This window comes from Anoplophora glabripennis, unplaced genomic scaffold (genome assembly GCF_000390285.2).
Source record: "Anoplophora glabripennis isolate ALB-LARVAE unplaced genomic scaffold, Agla_2.0 scaffold175, whole genome shotgun sequence".
Classification (NCBI taxonomy): Eukaryota; Metazoa; Arthropoda; class Insecta; order Coleoptera; family Cerambycidae; genus Anoplophora; species Anoplophora glabripennis.
In genome coordinates, this window is record NW_019416926.1 from 672,072 (window position 1) to 688,874 (window position 16,803).

General features: G+C 34.4%; 1 protein-coding gene across 3 annotated transcripts in view; it reads left to right on the top strand.

Moving 5' to 3' along the window:
• LOC108904790 (protein kinase C-binding protein NELL2-like) overlaps window positions 1-16,803 on the top strand; it is a 269,898-nt gene that overhangs the window by 81,138 nt on the left and 171,957 nt on the right. The window lies entirely within an intron of this gene.

The window sequence follows — 16,803 nt, forward strand, 5'->3', positions numbered from 1 at the left end:
TATGACCATGCCCGTCTGTCGTACTTCCAAAATCTTATATTTCCCAAATAATCGTGATAATAAGACGATGAGGGACCGGCTCAAAGAAGCCTGAAAAAGTAGATTAATATTTCGATGTGAATATTTTTGAATTTAAAAACCATCAGAGAAAATTATACAAAGAACAATTCTTACCCAACTAAGTGAGCTTCTCCTCGTGAAATAAAATCCAGCACAGCTGCTTACGGGATAAACCCTATATAAATATTACTAACGAAATCTAACTTCCACGTTGATTAACTTTCCAAATATCTTTCAACGAGCTAATGAAGCTACGAAGTGATCCCTTCAACGGTTCAGATTTAAAAGAAAGAAAAGACCTATGGAATAATGGAATATGGAATTTTAAGACAATGGTCACGTGACTTAGGTTTACTCGTTTTAATACAGAGTAAATTGAACCGTTTCACTACACCCTGATCATCTATTTGAAACTGTTATATTATGTTATAAACAAAGTAATATAAAAAGTTATGAATATATACATTAATAATAGTAATTGATAATTAATTTTGAAATGAATTGAGAAATAATTAATAAGTAATTATAAAGACATAATTTAATTATTTGTAAATGTTTATATCTTAATATTTTTGAAAGCCGTAACAAATTGATGCTACACATATTAAATTATTCCAAAATAAATCTAATAGCAGCACAACTAAACAGTTAATAGTTTAAATTTTAGCAGAATTCCATCATGTTCCGAACCTTTTCGAAGGGCAACGTAGCTTAGCCACCGCTGTTCAGTTGAAAGACAATATTTTCGCTTTTGTAGTAAATAATTACTAGTGTGGTATAACTGGCAAACTGGTTAAGAACAAAATGTCACGTTAATTCTGCGAAACGGGAATAGCCGAATACGTCATTACTGTTACATTTTGTTAAATTTTTTGTTTTAATTTTCGACTTGCCTTTCCGTGCTGTAAGTGTATAACCTTATAATGTTATTTATTTCATATAACTTTCAAAACTAGCTGAATGTTATCGAAAATAAATCACTAAAAAATATTTTTTTTCTAATCTTAAATATATAGTGTTGTAGTCCTAAGGTCTGAAAAGCATAAATGAGAGTAAAGGCTTTGATGATGGCTTTAATGATTCGGGACCTCTTTGTCCTGCCTGATCGCTGTAGGTCTAGACAGCCTCGTGAAGGTGGGCCCCATCCGTCGTCGACTCCGACCATAAACGTGGCCGGTGTAGGCGCTTTGTGGGACCTCCTCTTGTCCTGGCTGACCCCCGCCGGAAAGAGGCCTCTTCAGGCGCTCTTCTTGAATCCTCGTTTCTTTCTTCGCCGGCTTGTTTAACCCCCCGGGGGGTAGTCGTCGTCAGGGGGTGTTTTTTTTTTTGGGATGAGTAGCTTATAGCTAGGGATGCACGCGGTCATTGAGCCAAATGACTCGGTGGACTGGTACGGGAAAAGGTACGTTAGGATAACGCGGAGGACGGGTTTTGTTATTTGTCTCTGCGTTCTTGGTCCTGGCTGTTCCTGAAACTTAAGGGGTTAGCTTGGTGGAGGTAAGGGTGTAGGGGCGGTTACCCCGGATCGAAAACTTGTGTTTGTCTGTGGCGTTTGGTATGTAGTCAACGGTTTGTCTAAGTAGGGGGTTGTCGTGTCTTGCTGCCTCGTCTAGTCGTTTTTCGGTACTCGTTTTTCTGGTTCGTGTAAACCACCCCTGTGCTGCCTGTTGTCTTGTGGATCCAGCGATCCTAAGTGTCTGGCCCAGCTTTCCTGGGCCAGGTCACTCAGAGCCGCTTTCACCCGTCTGTTAAGTACGTTTAAGTCGTGTTAGGGTCGGGGAAGGTGGGTGCGAGTGGCAAGTCGTTTTAAGTGTCGTCTGGTGTCTTCGGGAAGGGGGTCCCTAGGCTTTGTCAGCCGGGGGCTATTGTATCTGTCGTAGTTTGCGTCATTGCGTTTTTATTGTCTGTCTCTAGGGTAAGGACTGCTACCTCCAGGTCATGGGCTGTACTTCTTTGCATTTCTGCTCGAGGGACGTGGTAACAGGACACCACCACAACGTCTCCATGCCGCGTGCCGTAGCGGTCTCACCTCTGTCGCCACGGTCTTGTAATTTTTGGTATTTTGAGTTTGGAGCCGGACAGTGGTCGATGAACTATGAGTGCAACGCCGCCCTCGTTTTGGTCTCTCTCTTGTCTGTAAATGTCATAGTCGGGGATGGAAATTCTGGAAGTGTCGCTGAGTTTGGTTTCCCAGATGACCATCACGTCTATATCTAGACGATTTAGGATGTCCACCAGTTCCAACTTTCTGCTACCCAACCTGTCAAGGTTCCAGGACGTAGTGGTTGTCTATGTATGTTTTCTTGTGTCGCGTTTTATTTGTTTTATGTTAATGTCTGTTGGTTTTGTCTTGGGTCATTTGGGGCACCCCATGTAGCAGGCTGGGTGTGGCCCGGCGCAATTTGCACTCCTGGCGGGCGTGTCTTTGGCCTTTTTGCATACGTGCGTGCTGTGGCTTTCGCCACACTTCACGTACTTTGGCGACGTCGTACAGCAAGATTGCCCATGGCCGAATCGCTAACAGCGGTGGCACAGAGTGGCGACCCACTACTTTATTTGTCTCTCTCTCTCTACTTTGACTAGAGAGCAGTAGCGGGTCAATTGGAGAATGCCTTTCTGATGTGATTAGGCCTGAACTAAGACCAGTGGCATCTCCTGTCGGTTTTGTCGACTTGCCATACGGTGCACTATTGCGCCGGGGAAGCCTTGTTGTGCGAGGTCGAGTTGGACCCCACTTTCACGCGGGAATTCCACGTATCACCACCTTCAGCGTTTTTTCTTCGTTGAGGGTGAAGGTGTAGTACTCCTCACCTTTGTCTGTTAGGGTCTTGATTTATTATCTATGGTCTTTGGGAGTGTTAGGGTAAATGGTTACGCCGTCTTTTGTCAGTTTGGCCTTGTTATAGTTAATTCTTTGTGTCGTTAGTAGTTTTTGTATTTGCGTTCAACAACAACGTTCTTGTTTTCGTAGGATTACTGGGGGACTTGAGGAATTTTTTCTGTCTATTTTTGTGAGTTTTGTTGTGTATTTGTGATCTGTTTTTGTGTTTTGTGTCATTTTGTGTATACTTTTGGCCGGATTAGGTATTTGCGGGCGTGTGTTGTTTGTGGTTTGTTCTGTTTTTTTGGTCAGGTTTTTTGTGTTTAGGGGCCTCGTCATCGCTAGAGGGTTCTGTCGTGACTTTTTACGTTTGTCTGTGCGTGAGAGGGTGGGGAGGGTTAGGGGAATGTGTGTTGTCTTTTGTCTGTCTGTTAATTAAATTGTCAAGTTTGTCGTGTAGTTTAATTGTGTCTCCGTCAGATTGTTTTAGCGTTATTTGCATGTCGGCAATCTGTTTTGTCAATGTCTGTATTTGTAGGCTTTGTATGTCGTTTTGTTCTGTCAATATGCGTATTTGTCGTCTCAGTGTCTTATTTTCGTGTTTTTGTTGTGTAGTTTGTCGAATAAGTCAGCTGTTATCGTGGTGTTTGAGGAGTCTGAGGAGGTGGTAGAGGTTCTTGAAGAGTATCTCTCACTGGTTGCGTCGTCATCCATCTTGATGTCTTCGTCGTGGTCAGGGTCCGTCATGTTTGCCTTGGTGTATGTATTTGGGTGTGTGTTTGTTTGTGTGTGTGTGTGTTGATCCTGTTAGGGGTTCCTCTTTCGGGGATGTACGTGGTGTTTTGTGTTTTTGTCTGTCTGTTATGTTGTTTGTCAAAGTCACAATCGTAAAGAAAAATGTACGCAGTAGAAGTAAAAACTAACTACTTAGTAAAAAGAGACTTACCCGTAGGTTCGGGTTGGTGTGAGCGCCTTCCACTTCACTGTTGGTCACTGCATAAATACGACCGCGCAGGTCGGCTGCTCACTCCTAACTGAAAGGATGCGATTTTGGGAGAAAATCAGTTCCATTTGCGTTCTCACCTAGAGAAGAGTTCCGTCTGTATTGTCACAAAAGTCGACAAAGTTTAGTAGTAGGTTATTGTTAGTTATAGTACAGTAGTATTGTATATTTTAATTTGTGAAAACTAGGCAAACCATAGTCCATACAGAGGAATCTTTTTACACAGGCCGTAAGCAAAACATTTACAAGATTTTTAAAATTTGAAACCCTCATTTATCACTTATCAAATCTTAAAGAATTCTTTTTTCCTAAGTGTCAGCTTGATATTTACAAATGTCTTTTATAAGATCATTTTTTTTTGTTATACCCTGTTTTGGGAGAAAAAATAGGAGATTGTTAGTTTTTTACAATATAGTTACCATATTAGGACCTATTTATCATTATTACTTATTCATATTTACCCTTATTTATCCTTTACCAAATTTTACACGTAGGATAGTCACTAGCCAAATATATACAGGGTGGCCAAATGAAAACGAAACAGAGTCATTTCCAGGAACTGCGTCAAAATTTTAGAAAAACGCTCAGACCCGTCGATTTTAGATTAGAGGGGGGCAGTCTTTGCTGGTATTTTTGACTCCGCCACTTTCACCCCCAAGCGAGCATCACTCCAAAATATTTAAATGGCATTGGGGGTTGAGTAATATTTCTTTTGGAAGCTCTTACAATTCTCTTTACAACAGACTTAAAATTTTATAATTCCGCCCAATACTTATTAAGAATTTAGATTTTAAAGTTGAAACTTATGTACAAACAATTAGTGACGATAAAAATGTCAGTCATTCGAGTTAAGTACGCCAATGGTATAAATTTAGTATTTCTCGCGTTACATTGGTTTTTGACGATTTGTTATCACTTTCGTAAAAAAACACAATTGTAAAAAACAGAAATGAATGTTATTATTTTCTAGTATTATTTGGAAGCGTTGGTTGGCAAGTTATTTAATTGTGTTTTTGAAAATTAAACACTATGGTTTATTCCATTGCGGAAAGGGTAGATATCATTTCGCTTTACTTTATGAACAATAAATGTGCGAATAGAACAGCTCAGTTATTTAATGAACAACATCAATATCGACATGTCAGGAGGAAGTATGTTCTAGAGTTAGTAAAAAAAAATCAAGAGACAGGGAACGTAGCCAATAAAAAACGAGAAATTGAAAAACCTATAGTTAATGAAGCTCGTGAAGTTGCAGTTTTGGGACAAGTTCATCTTGATCCTACATTAAGTACGAGGCAGCTGGCATCTGTGTCTGGAATCAATCGAACTAGCATACAAACCGTTTTGAAGAAGAATTCCATCCATACAAAATACATTTAGTCCAGGAACTTCATGAGGATGATTATGACTGGCCTTTGCAATTTTGCGAAATAATGAGTGAGCGAGCAGAGAACGATCCACAGTTCCTTTTTAACATCTATTTTTCTGATAAATGCAGTTTTTTCTTGAACGGAACGGTAAATCGTCACAATTGCCGCTATTGGTCCGATTCAAACCCAAGAGTTTTTCACGAGGTACATACACAGCAACCGGAAAAATTAAATGTATGGGCTGGAATTTTCGGTGACCGGCTGGTTGGTCCTTTTTTTCTACCTGGTAATTTGACTGGCCAAATGTATTTGCAATTACTGGAAGACGCTATTGACCCTGCCTTGACTGATATTATTGAAAATGTTCCAGAGTATGATGAAGATCATTTGATTTTTCAACAGGACGATGCTCCTCCGCATTATACGTTAATTGTCTATCAGTATTTGTATGGAAGCGAGCGGTCATCAGTTTGAACATTCAATCAACTAAGTAGTAAGTAAGCAACTAAACAATTTAAATTTTAAAATGTACATTTTTTTCAAAGTATTGGGCGGAATTATAAAATTTAAAGTCTGTTGTTAAGAGAATTGTAAGAGCTTTCAAAAGAAATATTACTCAACCCCCAATGCCATTTAAATATTCAGCCAGCTACTCACCCCAGCACGAAAGAAATTTGCTTCTCAAAATTCTTTCTTAGTGGAAGAAGAACCCCAACACCTACGAATCTCACGACCCACTCTAAAAACTCAACTACTAGTTTCAGAAAGTCGACCGCGACCCGCGACCGTCCCGCTGACGTATCCCACTCCGCATAAAGTCAGAATACGACCAGCTTGGACGTTGATAATAGTCCCCTTGTTATACAGGTTAGTCAAAAGTATGAAAACTCCCAAACATCTCAGCGGGAAAACATTTTTGAGGTAAATGGTGAGGACAAAAGTCTCAGCATTTTTCACGGCGTATCCGATGGTAACCTTAACCTTGAATTTTTCACGGCTCATGGTTATCAAGGTCGTTTTTGATTCCGGAAATGGAAAGAGCAGAAAATTCTATATCCGAATATGACATTGACTGTTACCTCACGGTCACTGATCAAGGACAGTTACAGGTCAAATCTTAATTTTTTACTGTATTTTTTTATTTTTAACTACGGAATCAGAGGGAGAGACAGTCTTTGAGTAGATACCTGATGGTACTCTTTAGTGACCATTTATCCCAAAAATGCTTTCTCGCTGAGATTTTTGGAGGTTCTCATACTTTTAACTAACCCTGTATAAGCCAAATGTAGTTTATAGTATATGATTGTATATAGCAATGATTGTTAAAAAATGTATGTTGGTCAATCTGGTAGGAGGTTTAAAGACAGGATTTATTCACATAAAAGTGACATTAGGCTTAATTAAAATTCTTGTATGCTATCTAATTATGTTAGTTGTAAACACGATATTAATTTTAACGAAGTAAGTATTAAATTTTCAGAAAATAATTTTTCCAAAAGAAATATTCTTGAAATATGTAGTATTTTCCAATGTGATAACAGAATGAACGAACGTTGTGTATTGAGAATTTGAGTAACATGTTCACATATTTATTAAATGTTAACAATAATGTATCTATGAATGATGTTAGTGACTCTAGCTGCGGAAACATGTTTTCAAAATTAGGCGCCTAACAATTATTTTCTTTTTCTGTTTTGTACGACATACAGGTTTCCATGGTCTGCCTCGGTTGTTCTTGCTCTGTGGTTCTATGACAGCAATTTTTTGTTTAGAGGTTAGAATGTTCTATAAAATTTTCCAAATTTTAATAGTTTTGCGTGTATTTAACATCAATAATTTTTAGTAAAGGTTTTAATTAATGTTTGTTCTTACTGTAATTAAATTTGAAAGCAGTATATAAGTACTTACAATTTGTAAAAAAAAAATTTCACATAATCTAAAAATTCTAGAACAATTCCATAAAAATCCATGTTAATCATTTATTTCACCTTTTAATTTATATACCTAAATTACTACACAGTTTAATCATTATTTATTGAGTAGATTAATGATAAACTTATTTATAGTAAATTTTGGCAGAATTTTTGTTTTAATATACACTAATAGCATTTACCTTCTTAATCGTGTTATTTTGACTATTGGAAATTTAGTAATCATAATAAATGATTTATTTGATCGTGAGGTTAACTTTAAAAAATAAAATTTTAAATTCAATCTATTCTAATTGCGTATATAGAAACAGTTCATATTCAGTTAGTTTAACCGGTAATTACCATTACTACTATAATGAGTTTACAATTTTATTGAGTTTAAATAAGCCCGCAAATGAGGAAAACGCGAATGTTTAATATTTCATGAAATCTACTTTTCTTATTATTCTAATTATTTCTTCACCGGTGTCAGGCAGCGGTAAGTTTTCCGGTGGAACAGTGTACACATTTTCTTGTTTTTAATTTCCTTAATACAATCTGCCGCGCCCTGATAGCTAGAATCGTGACTTAAGCGACCCGTCCCGCCCGACATTTGAAAAAATCAAAGTCAAGTCTGGCCAAATCGTCCTTTACTTACTTGCTACTGTTTGCTTGACTTATAACTAATCTTCTGACATAGTGGCGTTAGGCATTTTCGTCTTTGCCTGTCCAACTTCTATTACTTTCATTATATGTGTATCTAAATTTTCCTATGTTAATCTTCTACAATAATCAAGCAGGATCGCCACATGATGACCCTGCTGGTAAAGCTCAGATTGTTTGGGGAGGAAAGACAGGAAGGAAACAAACTGTCATTTATTACTAATTATTTTATTAGAGTTCGATGGTTACAATACTCTAGGTCTTTCTTTTAAGGTTTCTGTTCATACAATAAAATCTACTTATTTAATATACCTGATGAGATGATCGTACCAGGATATACGATATGTATAAACTAATTAATTAATTACAAATAAATAAAACTGAACTTTTGCATATACGAGTATAAGCGACATTAATATATATGATGCATTTCGTAATACAAATTGTTTCGAATCCAGTATAAATAATTATTTTAAAACTAAAATATATATCTTACTCGTCTGTCTAATTTGGTGAAGTAAATCGATTTTTTTTTTACTACATGTTTGATTCCTTATTTTGTTTTGGTTACACAGGGTGACTCTGTTCTGTCAAACTGAAACATATGGTAGAGTATGTAATTTAAAAAAGTACCTCCGAACAAAGTTCTGGGAATGTTTAATACAAAATATACAAGGCACTCAAATTTGCAATTTGCCGTTTTTGGTTGATATCTCATAAATGATACAAAATTCAATTTTGGTAAGTTCGTTTTTGTAAATATTTTTTACGTTCGTAATTTTTTTCAAGATATGGAGATAATTTTTTAAAAATCACCTTATTTCGGGAATCATTCATTAAAGCAACAATGAATTTGTGATATATTTATTTTTTATAAATTTGCATTTTTAATCTTTTTAGGTACCGTTGTGTACTAAATATTCTATCCTAAAATACAGAATAATTTAGAATTAAGGTTGTTTCTGTGAATATATAATATAAATTAATTATATTTTTATATCTCAAAAACACAATCTAGTTCTCCATTAAGTTGCTGAGAGTTTATTAATATTTGTAAAAGAGTATACAACAAACAATTTAAAAAATAAATTAAATTGAGAACTCATCAGAAAAATTACTGAAACGAATCTATTGTTTCAGATGAGATTGACAAGAGTCCTCCTTCTGCACTTGCTTCTGCTTCCGGTAGCGAAGACGACATCTCATCGATTTTTGTTAGATATCAGCTTGTACTAGTAATACTGTTTTCTTTAGGTATAGTTACCATTACAAATGTGAACAAAATCATTTAAAAAACTTAAACTAAATGGCAATATATTTTCATTAACATTTTAAAGTAAATCCGTGTAGGTTTTTTAAAATTCATTTTATCTTCAAACTAATCGTTTTACATACTCTTCAAATATTAGTAATCTTTTTTGTAGTTTTTAATTTTCTTATATCTAACTCAAAATAAATATCATAAAAAAATTGTGATATATTAAAAACTATCAATTAATAATATATGTATTTTCAAATAAATACAGTGTGTTATAATTAAAGACTAGCCACCCTCGTAACTTTTCGATCGATTTGAAAGATATTTTTTGTAGATAGATATCGCAAAAAGTACATCGGAGATTTGAAAACCATGGACAACTGTGACCATTTCTTGTTGTAAAAATTAGAGAAGTACTATTAAGGAAGAAATTCCAATGGATACTTACTTAAGTGATTTGAAACACAAATACAGGGTGTAAGTTTGGGGAGTTTTATCACAACGTGAAAAGAGCGCTTAACCTAACGCTATACAGTGATGCAAACCACGTGAGCACGCGGCAGACTTGTCCTATGGAAAAAATGTAAAGAACTATTATTGTGAAACATTTAGTTAATTTCAAGACAATTGTAGTCCAGTTTTTAAATAAATAAAATAAAATGTGACGATTTTGTAGTACGAAGATAGTGTTCTGCTTAAATTTTAGCTCGAATTTTAGTAATTATGAATCTCTTAAAACAGGAACTTAACTAATTAAATTATGAATTTGAAAAACATGTAATTAAAGTACCCAAGGATTCACGTCGTCCAAATAATTATACGTATTAAAAATAATTTAGGTATTTACCAAAAAGCAAAATTCAGTAATTTTTAAACGCACAAGTACAATACAAACTACAATATATGCTTAAAATGTCCACCATAATTTTCGATGCACGCATGACACCTTCGAATCCAATTTTCGCGCACTCGCTGGGAAACACCTCAAGAAAAGAAATAGTGGTACGCAAAAAACACTCCGACACGGTCGAATCCAGATACCAACTGAATGGCGTATTGGTGGTCTCTGTTAATAAACAGTCACGCCGTTGTCACATTGCACGTATGAATTTTATCGAATTTTAAATTTATTAATTATTTACTAATTATTTTTTAGAATTAAACATACAGAAGTACAAAAATTTGATAAACATTGTATTTTACGGTTTCTATGCACACAGTTATGTCAATATTTCTAATTAATCGAACTTTTGTACATCAAGTTGAAGATTTTGATAATTTTTTTCTCGGATTGGTTGAGTTTAAGTTTCATATCATGTACATAGTATGTTTATTTTATTGTATACTATCGACTGTTATAATTAAGGCAGTCATACTTCTAACACCCTGTATATCAATTAATGATTGAAGTATATTATGTATTTACTTAATTAGGGACAGGTTTTTAGTTTTAGGTATTCACAAGATATTTTCAAAGAATTGATACAGTTTTTGTATGTTTTTGACATAATTATAGATTTTTTAAAGTTCCTAGGTATTATTTGAGCAATATAAAAAACAAAGAAACTTTTTTAGATTGTCCTCTGTAACAAAATTATACATACTGCTCAAATAACACTGACAAATCTTATAAAAATTATTATTTTAGTGCAAATCATTAAAAAACAATTCATTATTTAAAATATTTTCATCTTTTCACTAATTTATATCTGAAATCCAAATATTTTTACCTAAAGACGCACTTAGACTGCGATATGCTTTAGTTTGTTTTTTTGTGTTTTTTTTTGTCATAGGTTTTTGGCTTAACTTTCCTTTTGACTGGGTACATGTGTTAAGGGAGCACTATCGATTATATAGTGTCTCTTACAGCGTCTTTGGACGCTGGGCTAGAGTACAAAGTTTGTGTATGTGTGTTGCTTCCTTAGAGCATCTATATTGTAATGATTGTCGTATTGTACTATACTTATTGTGTGGTTTATTATGTTTTACCATTTATATGGTCTATCCTATCTACGGTATCTTAATGTGCGCCAGTCTATTTATTACTACTATTTATATACTATACAATTATGGTCAGTTTAAGAATTTTCACTATCATACAAAATTTTGATTTGATTATGACACTAATATATTTTTTTATATTTTAGAACTTACTTTCATGAGATCATCTCTTAACCTTTTAGGGGAGGTACAAAAATAACAGATTTTAAAATTTTGTATTTTATTTACTCCAAAATATTTTGATGAAGCCACTAATAAAAAAAATAATATTATAATTAATTAAACTTTATTAAATTGAAATTAAATTATTTTAAAATAAATTATTTAATAGCAAAATGATTTTTTCTAATTAATTTTTTTAAAGCTATTTTTCCTACGCAACCTGCGCCAAAACTTAAATTACTAACATCTAATCATAGAATGAGTCCACAAAATTTAAACTAAATTACAATTTTAATTCTAAGTAATCTTGTTTTACCTATTTTTTCTAGTCTTTAATCACTGTCTTGTTCCTGATTAAAATTCTATTTTCAGTTCCTTTCATAAAATGTCACCACTTCTACAAACTTTCCAATCTGCCTTTTCTGTCTCCTTATACCTGTTTTACATTATTTGGCAATTTATTGATCAATTAATTCATGAAGTCGCTTCATCAAGAAATTGGACAAGTGTAATGCACCAAATCTGCTGTCAAATAACTTCATGAATTTATTCATCATGTTCTTGACGAATTAGGGCATGTTCTAATTTTCGTCAATTTCTTTGTGAAATTCGGAAGTACCAACCCAACAGATTTCCAGCCTCAGATCAGTAATGAGGTTATGTTATTGGAATATGTAAATAATTGTGTGGCGTCGTACTAGTTTTGCATTGTTTTTACTGATTGTTACTTACAAAAACTAATATTTATATAATATGTGTCAGAACGATATCGCTGTTGTATCAAATACAATTATGAGTGGAAAGGTGACATTTTTGAAATTTATTTGCTTCTTTGATTCATTGGTAGAACTGATTCAGACGTCAAAAAACTTGTCAAAGTCTGTAGCAGTGTAAAACCACACTGTTTACCAATAAATTCGTGAATTAATTCATGAAGAACTTCGTCAATTTATTGATGAATAAATTGTCAATGTAAAACAGCTATTACTCCACTTAAAACTCAAACTTGAGATCCATTTTTCTGTGTACTTTGTTTAATGGTATATATTTACCTTAGAATCCTCTTCTTCTGCATACTTTATTTATCCTTATAGACTTGCCTTATTTATTTATTGTGTTCTCTCTTCTTATAAATTATTTGATTTTTAACTATAAATTTGGTAAGTATATGCTTTTCCTTTAAACGTTTTTTTTTAATTGTCATTTATTCTTTCCTCCTTCTCGCCAAAAAATAACTAAATATAATATATAATAATAAATAAATTCAATAATAACCTATATTTATTTTTTCGTTTCCCGGATACCGCACACGGTTAAAAAGATTTCTCCACTGCACTTTAATTTATACCTTATTGACTTATTAATACACAACAAAAATTGTAAAATCCTTTTACTTTAATAATCCATTAATTTCAATATGGAACTTTTAGGAGATTATGTGGAAGCTGTATAAGCTTGTATGGAAGGGTACAATTTGGTATAAAATGTTTTGTCATCTTTGGTTTTAAATTCATGTTTCTTGGTATTAGTAAATTTTCGTCAGGTTTTATGAAAATGTCCTTCGCAAAATTTTATTAAGCATTTTCGCTCTTCGTTGTTTGATATCAGATAAATTTTGGTTTTCTAATGGTTTAACATCCCATTCGAAAGGATCATAACTTTCACCATAGAGAGGCTCAGGAAAATTAACTATATGACTTTGATAGGAAATAGAACAAGACCATCTTTACAATAAGTCTGTAGCGTCTACATGAACAGTTCATTAGAATGTCTAGAGCATTAATGTTGATTTTTTTAATTTCATGGTGTTATCGAAAATAAATAATTTCGATTTCAGAGTTAGAAAGAATATGTTTTGAAGAATTCTTATAAAAATTGAATTTTTCAAGGTTTTCGAAGCCTATTGGACCATAGTAAAAATCGTAAAAATCATGTAAAAGAATATCCATTGTTTTATTTAAACATAATTCTAGGAAAGGATATATATTTGCTTAAAAAGGAATTGTATCTGTAACCAGTACTTACAAGTTTTAATTTGGGTTTAATTTTGATAATGGAATTACATCAAACAGTTAAATGTTAATCAAGACCCCTCAAAATCCATATATGCGAATCTTGACCAAAAAACATGGTGTTTCTTTCTGCACGATCTCAAAGTTGAGTAAATATCGAGTTTAAAAGACACTAGGCGAGTTAAGAATGTGACAAGGAATTATGTCAACATGTGAATGTTGTTTCATATTAATTAGAAAACTTTTACATTTTTAAGGAGATATATTATAAGCTGCAACTGATTTTCCCTCCCACAATGACCTTGGAAAAGGGTCATTTTGCATACACTAAGGCTTTTTTCGCGAGCCGCGCTTGAATCGCCATATTTTGAAGGTGATTTCTTTACGTCTTCCGAGTGCAATTTCACTTTTCCGAGGAATTTTTTTTTTTTATTTTTCCAGGGTGTTTCAAATAATGTTATATTTACCATCCGGCGAGAAGAGCACCGCTCACGAAAGGTCAAGTCGACGAATGCCGACTAGCACCTTTCTAGTTAATACAGGGTGTACCGTCTATGTTTCAAAGAAACTTGTGAGCAAGTTCGTCATGTGAAAATAATGCGGGTAATTCATGTCTCATTTTTTTCTTAGACGTTCTGTTTTCGAGATACAGTGTGTTGGTTGTTACTTTCCAAATGGTTTTCTTTAATTATCTTTAAATCGGCTAAAGATAAAAATGTCAAAATTTGTACACGAATAAACATCAACTGTGCGTTAAGAATAATGTGCAAACGGTTTCTTTCTGAAAAGCTGTTTCACCGATACAGGTAATTGAAAATGTACAATCGAAAAAATATATATTAAGTCAAAATTTGTTACATTTGTAAACAGTGTTGTAAAGTTTAAAGCTTACTACAAAAAAGTTATACTTGTTGAAATTCGGTAGCATGTACAATTTTCGAGAACGCCTACGACTTCAGAAACGAATATATTTTAAATTCTTCAACCACGTGTGTTATACTAAATAGAGTAGGCTGAGAGATTGATAATCGCAGGCAAGACCGGAGTTGAAAGAACTATTTAGTTCCCAATTAATTGAGACAATCTTGAATTAAACAATCAAACTTTGTTTGTCTTCACGCCGAAAGAAAGGAAATAATCCCTGGTTGCAAAATCTTGCACAAGACACTTATACAAGACTGCTGTGTACCTACTGCTGAAATCAGCATCAGGTTTACTGCAAGATTCATTGTGCAATTGTCTTAATCAAAGCTTTCAATGGATTTGATTCAGGGCACTTGAGCACAAAGGGGTAAAAGCAAGTCACTATGTTGCAGACTTACATTAGAATTAAGTAGGACATATTGTACTTGACTTATACTAATTCACCCCTTTGGACTCAAGTACTTTTGGTTAAGTCTAGTATATTGTAAAAGTATCTTGCATAAGAAACGATATCAATTTCAGCAATAGACACAAAACAATCTGACACAATTTGGCTTTTCAAGTAAACTGGAAACAACTTGTATTAGAATTGCACACGATTGTGCTACCAGGGATATTGCTAAATACCTATAATCTGTAAGTTTTATATTGTTATATTTATAGTAAAGGACTATGCATTAATTACCTACATTAATAAGCAGTCCCGGTTACGAGTTATTTTTGGCCTTTAAAATAAAGTCGCGATCACAAAAACACCGGCAGATGGTTTGTTTGTCTGTGTTTGGTCACTTTTACTCCTTTTTTTAGCAGCATTTCAAACACATGTGTAGATGAAGTAAAAACCTAATGTGGATAGTGATGGAAGGATCGAGGTAGAGTGGGATTATGTTTGTAGGACCTATCATCCACAGAACCAGTCGATGGAGCAGATCAGAGAGGCATGTAACCCTTTTTAGGGTTGGTTCACGGCCCTTGCGATGGGGGGATATTGGGGTGCGGATGGCGTGACAATCGTGAGCTTTTTATCTCTTGAAAATGGGCGATGAAGTAGATGTGGCAGGTAGAACAGATTATACATGCATTTAATCTCTCTTCGGGGAGGTTTTAGCCGGTTTGGTTGAGGAGGTTAAGGGTGCGGGTGGGTACGTTCATAGGTTTTACCTTTACGTGCAAAAATGGCCAAAAACAATTCATCTTCCGGGGGTAATTAGTGTGTGGTCCTTTTATATTTCAAAGTTTTTACAATAAACAGATTTAACTATTAACGTTACAGTTTTATAGACAGTTAATTTCTACACTGAGAGAATTTCTTTGTTACGGTTAGTAAAAATCCATTAACCGTAGCAAAATATCTGCATTAAATAGGCGCCAAGTGAGTTGCCTTCCTACCACAAGAAAAACTGCTTTGCTGGAAGGAACTCACTTGCAGTAAGTAGACAGTTTTGCTGTAATTTCTTTGCTATCTCAAGTAAGTCAACTCATTAACCACAAACGACTCAACTCGTTAAACCCAAACGAGTGAACTCATTAACCCCAAGCGAGTCCTCATTAATCCTAAGCCAGTCGACTCATTAACCCCAAGCGAGTGAACTCCGTATTTACTATTTTTCGGTGTTGTTAGCTCTCCTCACTCTTTCGTACACCATGCAATGCAACTTAAATGTTGTCCATTCGAGAAGTAAGAGTTAGTTTGTATTCAGCCTGTGTGCATGTAATCACGTATGCATATAAGTATTATTGCATACCTACGCAAATATCCTAATTGAAAACTTTCTGTCGGTTGTTAGACAACTGAAAACTGACTCAACACTCGATCACAAAACATCTATTTATTATAAAGGACCCATCGACTAACGATTGACGAACGTATATCCAGTGCTTACGTGTTACAGCAAAATGGCGATACCTCTAACTTCTCTATGGACGAAACCATGGTCAGTATAAGGCACGCGTAATCGCGCATGCGCACTGAGCCGAATTCCGGTTTATTCTGGAAATTATGTGAGCCCTAATTTGCTACAAATAAGGACTGACTAACCCCAATTGGATCAATTCTAAAAAAGTACATTCACTTACCCGAGCAAAGCAAGTCACTTGGGACAGATAGACAGTCGACTAAAATAAAATTTCAACTGAACTATCATATAGCCACAAGACTTTTCTTTGTTGTGGTAGCAAACATGTTTCAGCAAAACGTATTTACTTGTGGCAGCATGAATTTTTTTCTGTGAGAGCAAAAATTTTACCTACTGTAGCTAAAATATATTAGCAAAGCCCCTCACTTGGTGGATTTCTTTCAGTGTAGTTAGTACCGGTTTTGATTTATGACAAACAAAATTTCACAATATTTTGGAAATACAGCTGGAACAGTGACTGCTTAAAAGCAAGAAGAAAAAGAGGATCATTAAAAAATTAAATTGATGTCCGCGGGATGTCAATCAATTTTGCGTTGACACAAAAATTGTACTTACTACTACTACCACTACTACTACTACAACTTACTACTGTACTAACGGTACAATAATTGTATAAATTGAAGTAAAAGTTGTAACGTTACTGGCCCGTTTAAATCAAATTCTAAATACGTCCACCATAAAATCATCGTAGTGGGAGAGCGAT